The 11,869-nt window shown below is 35.8% G+C and overlaps 1 pseudogene; it reads right to left on the bottom strand.

The window, feature by feature from the left end:
* Positions 1-1,915: 1,915 nt before the first annotated feature.
* Positions 1,916-11,869, bottom strand: part of LOC137248576 (T-complex protein 1 subunit eta-like) — a 184,889-nt pseudogene continuing 174,935 nt past the window's right edge.

Genomic DNA, 11,869 nt, shown 5'->3' with positions numbered 1-11,869 from the left:
CTTTGTTAGGCGGTCATTGCGGTAAAAAACGATTATATTCCAAATTAAGAACAAAATACTATTGGAAAAATATGACTCGTGACATAGCTAAGTTTGTCAAAAATTGCAATAAATGCCTTTTAAATAAAGTAAAACCAAAAACAAAAGAAAATCTTGTGTTGACTCCAACACCCTGTAAACCCTTTGACATAGTAATTGTCGATACTATAGGTCCACTTCCGGAATCAAAATATGGTAACAAGTTCGCTGTTAATATGATTTGTGATTTTTTTAAATACCTGGTAAGAGTAGCTGTACCAGATAAATCAGCAAAAACTATTGCTTGTGCTATTTTTGAAACCTTTATATTAACATATGGTACAATGAAAGCTACTAGATCCGATTATTCTCTGAATTGACAAAACTTTTAAAGTTTGATCATGATTTCTCAACAGCTTACCACCACGAAACTGTTCGTACTGTTGAAAGAAATCATAGAGTCTTTAACGAATACTTGCGTGCATATCTAAACGAAACGTATTCAGATTGGGATACATATTTAAATACTTTACATTTTTACACAATACTACAAGTAGTTCGGTTTTTGATAATAAAGCTATTCCGTTTGAATTAATATTTGGCAGAAAAACTACAATGCCACACGAATTGCAAAAAGAGAAAATTGATCCGATCTATAACGTAGAAAATTACGCGAAAGAGCTTAAGTTTAAAATGCAAGCATCGCATAAAATGGCAAAAAATTTGATTAATAAGCATAAGATTAGAAATAAAGATTTATACGATAAAACGGCTAAGCCTTTAGAAATTAAAATTAATGATAGAGTTTTAGTAGAAACAGAGCCTAAAACAAACATAAAAATATATATCAAGGTCCGTACATCGTAAAGAATATTGATGGACCAAATGTAACAATTTGTGAGATAAGTAAAGAAAACGAAAAAATTGTACATAACAATAGAGTACAAAAAATTAACTAAATTTAGTCTGTACTTATTCCTATAAAAGTTATTAAATAATCTTTAGATATAAATATACAAGTGTATTTTAAGAATCCGCCAATGAAGGCTAAAGAAAAGAAATTTTATGAAAATGTAAATATAAATTTACTAACTTAGATCCTACTAAGAATAGAAAAACCGGTTCATTTGAAACAAAATTTCTATTTACTGTTCTGAATGAACGAATTCCGGGTTAACACCGTTCATTCAAAACATTACAACAAATTACTAAATCCCAAAGGAGAATGTGGCAAGATTAATTACTAATCTTACCAAATTCTTCTTTCCTTTCTAAATACCCCACGAAAATGTATAGAAGACATATATAAACATCTCGCCCAAAAAAAAAGTAGCGACTACCTCTCAGTATACATCGAGTAAATGCATAAAAAAAAAACGAGTGACGGCTTTTACTGTATTTATCCTCTTTGTCAATACAACATTTCTTTAATTCAAACAAAGAGGATAAATACAATATGAGCCGTCACTCGTTATTTTTTAGGCATAAACAGCGAACTCCGGTTTTGACGCCTCGCGAAACCTAACATTGTCATCGACCAAATCATCGGCGTCCTTATTTACAACATGGACGCGCCAATTCGGTCAATTTGAATTACATTTAAAAACAGCCATACAATGCATGCAACCACTATCATCGGTACAACATTACTTACCTAGCGCTGTAGCAGTACATATGGAACCCAATATGCAAGACAACCCTGGTTGACCTATGACATATTCTACATACCTTAATGTTGTACGTGTACATGTGCAATCGGCAAATGATATATATGAGACTCTAATTAGTGCTACACAGAATATTTCACAGGCTGACTGATAAATAAGCAATAAGCTGTATTATCGAAAAATTTATTCGTAGAGCGCTTGAAATAACAGATTTCACTGCTAACATTTAATTATAAGAGACAATCGCTGTATTTGTATTTATTTCTTTTGACATGTGGCTCTCCTGCGCAAAGATAAATTTATTACAGTCCGTGGAAAGAATATCCCACCACCTTTTACATCACTTGAACAACAACAACAACAATCTCCCGGAAGGTTTTGGGGAGTGTTATCGATGGTGACGGTCCTTTGCCGGATATAGATCCGATACGTTTTGGTAACAATGCACCATTAAGGTACTAGCCCGACCATTTCGGGAACGATTAATATGATCACATTAAACCATCTAAGCCATCCCGCCCACCCCCTAGTTCCACGAGGAACTTGGGGTCGCCAGAGCCTCGCCTGCTAAATATGCGTGTGATACAATTATATTTGTAACAGGATTCCTATCACGTAGACGAGGTTGACAATTGGGTTGGGGAAGTTCTGAAGCTATAAAGCTTTGTCGCTTATCAACCCCTTGAGTCCCTCATTTACTTTGGTGTACAAACATGTTTTGATTGTTCTGTGATAGGACTGAGCTACATTACATTGAACGAGTCACGGCGACGTTACTGATCAGCTTAACGCCTTACAAGTAGTTGGCAAAAGAAACGGCATATACGATCAGAAGGCACTCGAAGACGATGCCTCAAAACTAATAACCAAAGCAATAATTATCATTTCACTGACACAAATTTTATAGTTTTTGCTTCCGGAGTTGGACACAATCTTTTCATAATATTACTTAATAATTTAAGGTAAAAGTCTAGTTGAGGGGTGGACTGCTAATACGTTACCAAAAATATTGAGAGAGGTATCAAACAACGCATCTTGACATCAGTATTAATAATCCGGTAGAAAATAAAAATTTTAACTCGTTCAAAAGATATTAACGAAAAACCGAAAAAGGCCCGCGGGTCCCTCCGAAACCGGGGGTGTATCCGTAGTATTTTTGCTCAAAACATCTTTCTGTCGAAGGCCGACCGCGCTTAAAAAAATTACCCTGGGTGGGTCCAACACCGGTTTGGAGACCAAAACTATATCCGCGCAAACACTTCTGTTCACCATTTTTTTTTGGTGGGTACAACAACATTACAAGAGCCAGATAAAAATCGCCAACTTCAATTGCAAATATCTCCGAACAGAGGTAAAAATAATCAGATTATTGTTCTCGAGATTAATACGCATTTTTTAACTTCTCTCTCGATATTTTTTGACACGTATTAGCACTCGACCCCTCAACTAGACTTTTACCCAATTTAAGATTCGACATTTTTTTCAATTTATATTTTGACTTACCAGCAACAACATAATCATGTTTAATTGTACGCCGCACAATCATTATAGCATCATGGAACAAAGCTAAGCTCAGTCTCTTCCAAAAATTGTTCGGCACCGCCACAATCATTATAGCATCATGGAACAAAGCTAAGCTCAGTCTCTTCCAAAAATAGTTCGGCACCGCCACAATCATTATAGCATCATGGAACAAAGCTAAGCTCAGTCTCTTCCAAAAATTGTTCGGCACCGCCACGTGAAATCAATGTACATGTTCCAGCATTAACGCAACCTTTAAATAATTGTAAACTATGAAAATAAAATCAATGTCAAACCCACTATCAAACCTTGGAAAATGGTGAAATGTTCACCACCCACTTGACGTTCTTCAAAGTAATCACATTGACCCAAAACACTTGAATTAATATCATTAGCTGTAGTCTTAACACCACCACCACAAGCTTTCATTGTACGTTTCAAATCTTATTCTGGTACACGAACAGCAAAGAACATATCACAATCTGCAAAATACTGTGTAGCAACATCACCAATTGGTAGTTTAGATAACACAACATTGGAGCCTTACGTAAAATCAATGTACATGTTCTAGCATTAACGCAACTTTTAAATAATTATAAACTATGAAAATAAAATCAATGTCAAACCCACTATCAAACCTTGAAAAATGTTGAAACGTTCACCACCAACTTGACGTTCTTCAAAGTAATCACATTGACCCAAAACACTTGAATTAATATCATTAGCTGTAGTCTTAACAGCACCACCACAAGCTTTCATTGTACGTTTCAAATCTTCTTCTGGTACACGAACAGTACAGAACATATCACAATCTGCAAAATACTGTGTAGCAACATCACCAATTGGTAATTTAGATAACACAACATTGGCGCCTTACTTAGCTAATTTATTGTCCAGAATACGCCATTCAGCATCAACAATTTTCTGATTCTCTTGAATATTATCAACACGTACTTCAGCATTATCACGCTCAGCCTTGAATTCCAATTCTATATTTAATAATGCGAATTTATATTTTTTGTATGACGTCGGGTCCATCGAAGAAAAGTACAGCGGCCACAACCATTTTAGAAAAGGAATATTTTTGTTGATGAATAAGTTTGGAGGACATTGCTGTGGCAGCGCATTTTTCCTATAAAGCACGCTGTTGTTCCTTTGATTGGCGCTTCGACATGTACAGCCATGTCATATTTTGGTCATGCATAATTGTAATGCTATCGAGGACCCATCTTACTGGATCCGACAAAATTGTTCTGATCGCACACACAGAGCTGCTAAGTGCTCTCACTCACCTTTAATATATTCTTCTAGAGATTAATAAAATAAATTGTTTTTAGGCAATAGTAGTAAAAACGTACTTTTAATTTATAATCTTTTGTTTAAACACTTGGTTTCTCTTTTTAGTTCTTATTACACTTGTCGTTTTCTATAAACTAGGTTCTGGCGTATAAAACTTTGTTTTAGACAATTTTTAGTCTTTCCTTGTGTTCTTAGAGAATGTACTTTTAGTTATAAATTTTTTTCACTAAACTTTTCTCTTACACTTTTATTTTTCGCGTACCGATGCATCTGCCGGTTCACTTCAAACTAAAAACTGCCGCTAACGCAACTCTGCGGCTAGGCACCTTTTTTCCCTTACGTAGCTTAGTGGCGGCCACCGTGGTGTGATGGTAGCGTGCTCCGCCTACCACACCGTATGCCCTGGGTTCGCACCCCGGGCAAAGCAACATCAAAATTTTAGAAATAAGGTTTTTAAATTAGAAGAAATTTTTTCTAAGCGGGGTCGCCCCTCGGCAGTGTTTGGCAAGCGCTCCGGGTGTATTTCTGCCATGAAAAGCTCTCAGTGAAAACTCATCTGCCTTGCAGATGCCGTTCGGAGTCGGCATAAAACATGTAGGTCCCGTCCGGCCAATTTGTAGGGAAAATCAAGAGGAGCACGACGCAAATTGGAAGAGAAGCTCGGCCTTAGATTTTAGTTTGAAGTGAACCGGCAGATGCATCGGTACGCGAAAAATAAAAGTGTAAGAGAAAAGTTTAGTGAAAAAAATTTATAACTAAAAGTACATTCTCTAAGAACACAAGGAAAGACTAAAAATTGTCTAAAACAAAGTTTTATACGCCAGAACCTAGTTTATAGAAAACGACAAGTGTAATAAGAACTAAAAAGAGAAACCGAGTGTTTAAACAAAAGATTATAAATTAAAAGTACGTGTTTACTACTATTGCCTAAAAACAATTTATTTTATTAATCTCTAGAAGAATAATTAAAGGTGAGTGAGAGCACTTAGCAGCTCTGTGTGTGCGATCAGAACAATTTTGTCGGATCCAGTAAGATGGGTCCTCGATAGCATTACAATTATGCATTACCAAAATATGACATGGCTGTACATGTCGAAGCGCCAATCAAAGGAACAACAACGTGCTTTATAGGAAAAATGCGCTGCCACAGCAATGTCCTCCAAACTTATTCATCAACAAAAATATTCCTTTTCTAAAATGGTTGTGGCCGCTGTACTTTTCTTCGATGGACCCGACGTCATACAAAAAATATAAATTCGCATTATTAAATATAGAATTGGAATTTAAGGCTGAGCGTGATAATGCTGAAGTACGTGTTGATAATGTTCAAGAGAATCAGAAAATTGTTGATGCTGAATGGCGTATTCTGGACAATAAATTAGATAAGTAAGGCGCCAATGTTGTGTTATCTAAACTACCAATTGGTGATGTTGCTACACAGTATTTTGCAGATTGTGATATGTTCTGTACTGTTCGTGTACCAGAAGAAGATTTGAAACGTACAATGAAAGCTTGTGGTGGTGCTGTTAAGACTACAGCTAATGATATTAATTCAAGTGTTTTGGGTCAATGTGATTACTTTGAAGAACGTCAAGTTGGTGGTGAACGTTTCAACATTTTTCAAGGTTTGATAGTGGGTTTGACATTGATTTTATTTTCATAGTTTATAATTATTTAAAAGTTGCGTTAATGCTAGAACATGTACATTGATTTTACGTAAGGCTCCAATGTTGTGTTATCTAAACTACCAATTGGTGATGTTGCTACACAGTATTTTGCAGATTGTGATATGTTCTGTACTGTTCGTGTACCAGAAGAAGATTTGAAACGTACAATGAAAGCTTGTGGTGGTGCTGTTAAGACTACAGCTAATGATATTAATTCAAGTGTTTTGGGTCAATGTGATTACTTTGAAGAACGTCAAGTTGGTGGTGAACGTTTCAACATTTTTCAAGGTTTGATAGTGGGTTTGACATTGATTTTATTTTCATAGTTTACAATTATTTAAAGGTTGCGTTAATGCTGGAACATGTACATTGATTTCACGTGGCGGTGCCGAACAATTTTTGGAAGAGACTGAGCTTAGCTTTGTTCCATGATGCTATAATGATTGTGCGGCGTACAATTAAACATGATTATGTTGTTGCTGGTAAGTCAAAATATAAATTGAAAAAAATGTCGAATCTTAAATTGGGTAAAAGTCTAGTTGAGGGGTCGAGTGCTAATACGTGTCAAAAAATATCGAGAGAGAAGTTAAAAAACGCGTATTAATCTCGAGAACAATAATCCGATTATTTTTACCTCTGTTCGGAGATATTTGCAATTGAAGTTGGCGATTTTTATCTGGCTCTTGTAATGTTGTTGTACCCACCAAAAAAAAATGGTGAACAGAAGTGTTTGCGCGGATATAGTTTTGGTCTCCAAACCGGTGTTGGACCCACCCAGGGTAATTTTTTTAAGCGCGGTCGGCCTTCGACAGAAAGATGTTTTGAGCAAAAATACTACGGATACACCCCCGGTTTCGGAGGGACCCGCGGGCCTTTTTCGGTTTTTCGTTAATATCTTTTGAACGAGTTAAAATTTTTATTTTCTACCGGATTATTAATACTGATGTCAAGATGCGTTGTTTGATACCTCTCTCGATATTTTTGGTAACGTATTAGCAGTCCACCCCTCAACTAGACTTTTACCTTAAATTATTAAGTAATATTATGAAAAGATTGTGTCCAACTCCGGAAGCAAAAACTATAAAATTTGTGTCAGTGAAATGATAATTATTGCTTTGGTTATTAGTTTTGAGGCATCGTCTTCGAGTGCCTTCTGATCGTATATGCCGTTTCTTTTGCCAACTACTTGTATGGCGTTAAGCTGATCAGTAACGTCGCCGTGACTCGTTCAATGTAATGTAGCTCAGTCCTATCACAGAACAATCAAAACATGTTTGTACACCAAAGTAAACGAGGGACTCAAGGTGTTGATAAGCGACAAAGCTTTATAGCTTCAGAACTTCCCCAACCCAATTGTCAACCTCGTCTACGTGATAGGAATCCTGTTACAAATATAATTGTATCACACGCATATTTAGCAGGCGAGGCTCTGGCGACCCCAAGTTCCTCGTGGAACTAGGGGGTGAGCGGGATGGCTTAGATGGTTTAATGTGATCATATTAATCGTTCCCGAAATGGTCGGGCTAGTACCTTAATGGTGCATTGTTACCAAAACGTATCGGATCTATATCCGGCAAAGGACCGTCACCATCGATAACACTCCCCAAAACCTTCCGGGAGATTGTTGTTGTTGTTGTTCAAATGATGTAAAAGGTGGTGGGATATTCTCTCCACGGACTGTAATAAATTTATCTTTGCGCAGGAGAGCCACATGTAAAAAGAAATAAATAAAAATACAGCGATTGTCTCTTATAATTAAATGTTAGCAGTGAAATCTGTTATTTCAAGCGCTCTACGAATAAATTTTACGATAATACAGCTTATTGCTTATTTATCAGTCAGCCTGTGAAATATTCTGTGTAGCACTAATTAGAGTCTCATGTATATCATTTGCCGATTGCACATGTACACGTACAACATTAAGGTATGTAGAATATGTCATAGGTCAACCAGGGTTGTCTTGCATATTGGGTTCCATACGTGCTGCTACAGCGCTAGGTAAGTAATGTTGTACCGATGATAGTGGTTGCATGCATTGTATGGCTGTTTTTAAATGTAATTCAAATTGACCGAATTGGCGCGTCCATGTTGTAAATAAAGACGCCGATGATTTGGTCGATGACAATGTTAGGTTTCGCGAGGCGTCAAAACCGGAGTTAGCTGTTTATGCCTAAAAAATAACGAGTGACGGCTCATATTGTATTTATCCTCTTTGTTTGAATTAAAGAAATGTTGTATTGACGAAGAGGATAAATACAGTAAAAGCCGTCACTCGTTTTTTTTATGCATTTATTCGATGTATACTGAGAGGTAGTCGCTACTTTTTTTTTTGGGCGAGATGTTTATAAATGTCTTCTATACATTTTCGTAGGGTATTTGTGTTTATTTTTCCGACTGTATTTAATTAACCTACTTAATTCTCTTTCCAAAAATCACAGTTGCACAAGGGGCCGACACGGCATGGATAAATGCGAGACAATTAAAATCGTCCCTCTCAGAAAACATTCGGCACCAATTTTTTAAATTTCCTGCGAAATACTCGCCACAAAATAACGAGTGACGGCTCTTATTATATTTATCCTCTTTGGTATTGATATAGCAGTTTCAGATATAATCCAAGTAAAAAAACTGTCGTAATACTAGTCAAAAGGCGGCCATATTAACGTAAAAATACTGTAAAAATACTCGTAAAGTTACAGGTATATAACTTAAAAAATGAGGGACTTTTAACAGTTAACGTGACTGTAAGAACAGTACAGCACTATGGTTTGTTTACATTTCGATAACCTAATACCGTATATGTGTGAGCAGTATGGACAAACACATAAATAGGTACGACGGAATGTACTGGTCACAAAAGTTCCCGACGCCCTGTACAAATATTACTGAACGTTTTACGTGTTCCATCGACACAGGTTTTAGTCGTTTTACTAGCCAATTTACGGGCACAGTTTTTTCTGGGATATGCTCAATTATAAATTGCGGACTCGCAGACAATTTTTTGGACGCAACAAGGACCAGCCCTATGAACATAACAGGTGTGAGAGAGAACGATACATTGTAGGAAAGATAAAATTGTCAAGATGATATTTCATTTTCAGAATTTTTCATTCGAATCGTCATATCCTTTATATTCATGGTCAGGTTTGCATGGGCGTGATGAACTTTTGTGACGAAATTTTCCGTTTCGTTCCTATTAATGTGATCGTGCATTCCGCTCTCACTTATAGGATGTGAGCATAGCACTGTTCTGCTCACACACGTCACACTGCTCGTCAAATGACGGCCATTTCTTCGGTCATTTCACTCTACATTTTCGAGTCTTTTGACAATAAATTTTACTGCGGTTTTACCATTTCTATAGCCGGCGTATTACTTGAAATTTACCTGACGATTTACTTTACCTGGATCAGCCACCAAAGAGGATAAATACAATAAGAGCCGTCACTAGTTATTTTGTGGCGAGTATTTCGCTGGAAATTTAAAAAATTGATGCCGAATGTTTTCTGAGAGGGACGTTTTTAATTGTCTCGCATTTATCCATGCCGTGTCGGCCCCTTGTGCAACTGTGATTTTTGGAAAGGGAATTAAGTAGGTTAATTAAATACAGTCGGAAAAATAAACACAAATACCCCACGAAAATGTATAGAAGACATTTATAAACATCTCGCCCAAAAAAAAAGTAGCGACTACCTCTCAGTATACATCGAGTAAATGCCTAAAAAATAACGAGTGACGGCTCTTATTGTATTTATCCTCTTTGCAGCCACATGAATAAAATAACAACCAAAAAAATTTAATTTCCAATATTTTTTTATAATTATATATACATATTTATATATAAACATTTATTTAAAGCATTATATGTACTATTTATTTAGAATATTGTATTATTTGAATAAATTTCTATACATTATATTTAGGCAAGGTGCACACGAGGCTACGCGTATTAGACGCTGCAGGCGAAATTTGTACGCTTTAATGCCGAACACATATATTTGAATGGAGAGCTGCATACGTGGCGTCAGCTGTATGAAAGCGACAAAGCATGAAATTTTTATGTAGCTAGGAGTACAGCAATGTTCGTCGCTAGGCGTAAATACGCCTAGAAAATAGCAAGAAGTAGATGTTTATTTACAATTTTTCGTTTGCAAACTTGTGTGCTGTGCTTCTGTTGCTATAAATATATATTGAATTTATTTCATATAAAAAAATATAAAATGGTCGACCCGACTAAATTTGTTCAATTGGTTGAGAATTATCCTTGCCTATACAAAAATAATTTAGCAGAATATTCGAAGAAAGATATTATAGAAAGGGCCTTGCCAGCAATTGGTGTGGAAATGAATTGGTCAGGTGTTTATATTTTGGATTTCTTTTTATAAATAAAAACGAGGAATATGTATAAATAGATCTAAATTTATTACACTTTTCCTTGCAGTGCCAAAGTATCCCCTAGCGGATCTTCTACTGAAGCGAAGAGGCCTTACTATTTGCACGACATTATCCAATTCGTTCTTCCATATGTAAAACCAGTGCATCTGAGAATACCAGCAACGTTATAATATCAGAAATAGAAGAACAATATTTGAATGAAATTGATAATGGATCAACTGTTGACGAAAACTACAGCGATTGTGCCTCCACGAAGACCTAGAATCACACCCAGCCAAAGAAAGCAATTTTGAAACAACATTTAGTGCCAAGAAGAGAAAGAAAACTGCCCGAGACGAAGTCGATGTGGCGGTGCTAAATTACCTTAAAACAAAAAAGGGAAATACAACTTCGGAAGATCCAAAAAAAAAAATGTTTCTAATGAGCTTACTTCCCGACGTAAGAAGCCTTTCTCACGAGAATTTACGCACATTTAAAATTCGAACTATGCTACTGCTAGAGGAACTTTTAAATGAACAACGGCCTAAATATATACTTCAGTACTATACTTCAGTACTATTTGAAACAATTGACTGTGAAAATGAAAGAGCCTTTTACACAAACGAGTAAACTTGCGTTTTTGTATATTATTTATTATATAATTATACTATTATTTAGTTATAAACAGAGGTTAGAGTTGGTATGTTTTCAGTGGGCTGATCTCATAAGTATCTTACTACATAGAAGTAGTCATGAATAAGACGATACAATAGTGAACGAAAAAAGTACCAGTGTTACAAGTGGATGCTAGTTTGAATCAGGGATGGGCGTTATCAACAAATTTGAATAACCATTGACGAAAAAATAAAAAATAAATTTTTATTCATTATTCAAGAAAACATGAGTGATGAATAACATGGTCTTTTTTATTCAAGCATTTCTTGAATAATGAATAACATTTTCTCGTTATTCAAAATATTCTAATTGATTTTTTTGTAAAAATAAGAATGGGCGGTTATCATTCTTATTTTTACAAATTTTGAATAAAGAGTTGAGTTATTATTCATTGTTTACAAAATATGGAATAACAATAAAATTTTAGTTTTTATTCAGTTATTCAAAAATAAAAAAAAAAAACCATCGAGATGCTCTGAAAATATACACATATTCGTAACCAATTCACGTGTAGTTCTGAAGTTTCTTAGTGTAATATTGAGATGATTTTGGGGGTATTCGCGGGGTTTCTTGGGGGCCGTTTAGAGGTAATTTCTGGGACACCCTGAGGATCCTCCCGAGGTCCATTCCAGGGGCTCCCTCGCGATC

The sequence above is a fragment of the Eurosta solidaginis genome, chromosome 4, assembly GCF_040869045.1.
Source record: "Eurosta solidaginis isolate ZX-2024a chromosome 4, ASM4086904v1, whole genome shotgun sequence".
NCBI lineage: Eukaryota > Metazoa > Arthropoda > Insecta > Diptera > Tephritidae > Eurosta > Eurosta solidaginis.
The sequence above is the reverse complement of the archived record's forward strand: the minus strand, read 5'-3'. Positions and strand labels throughout refer to the sequence as shown.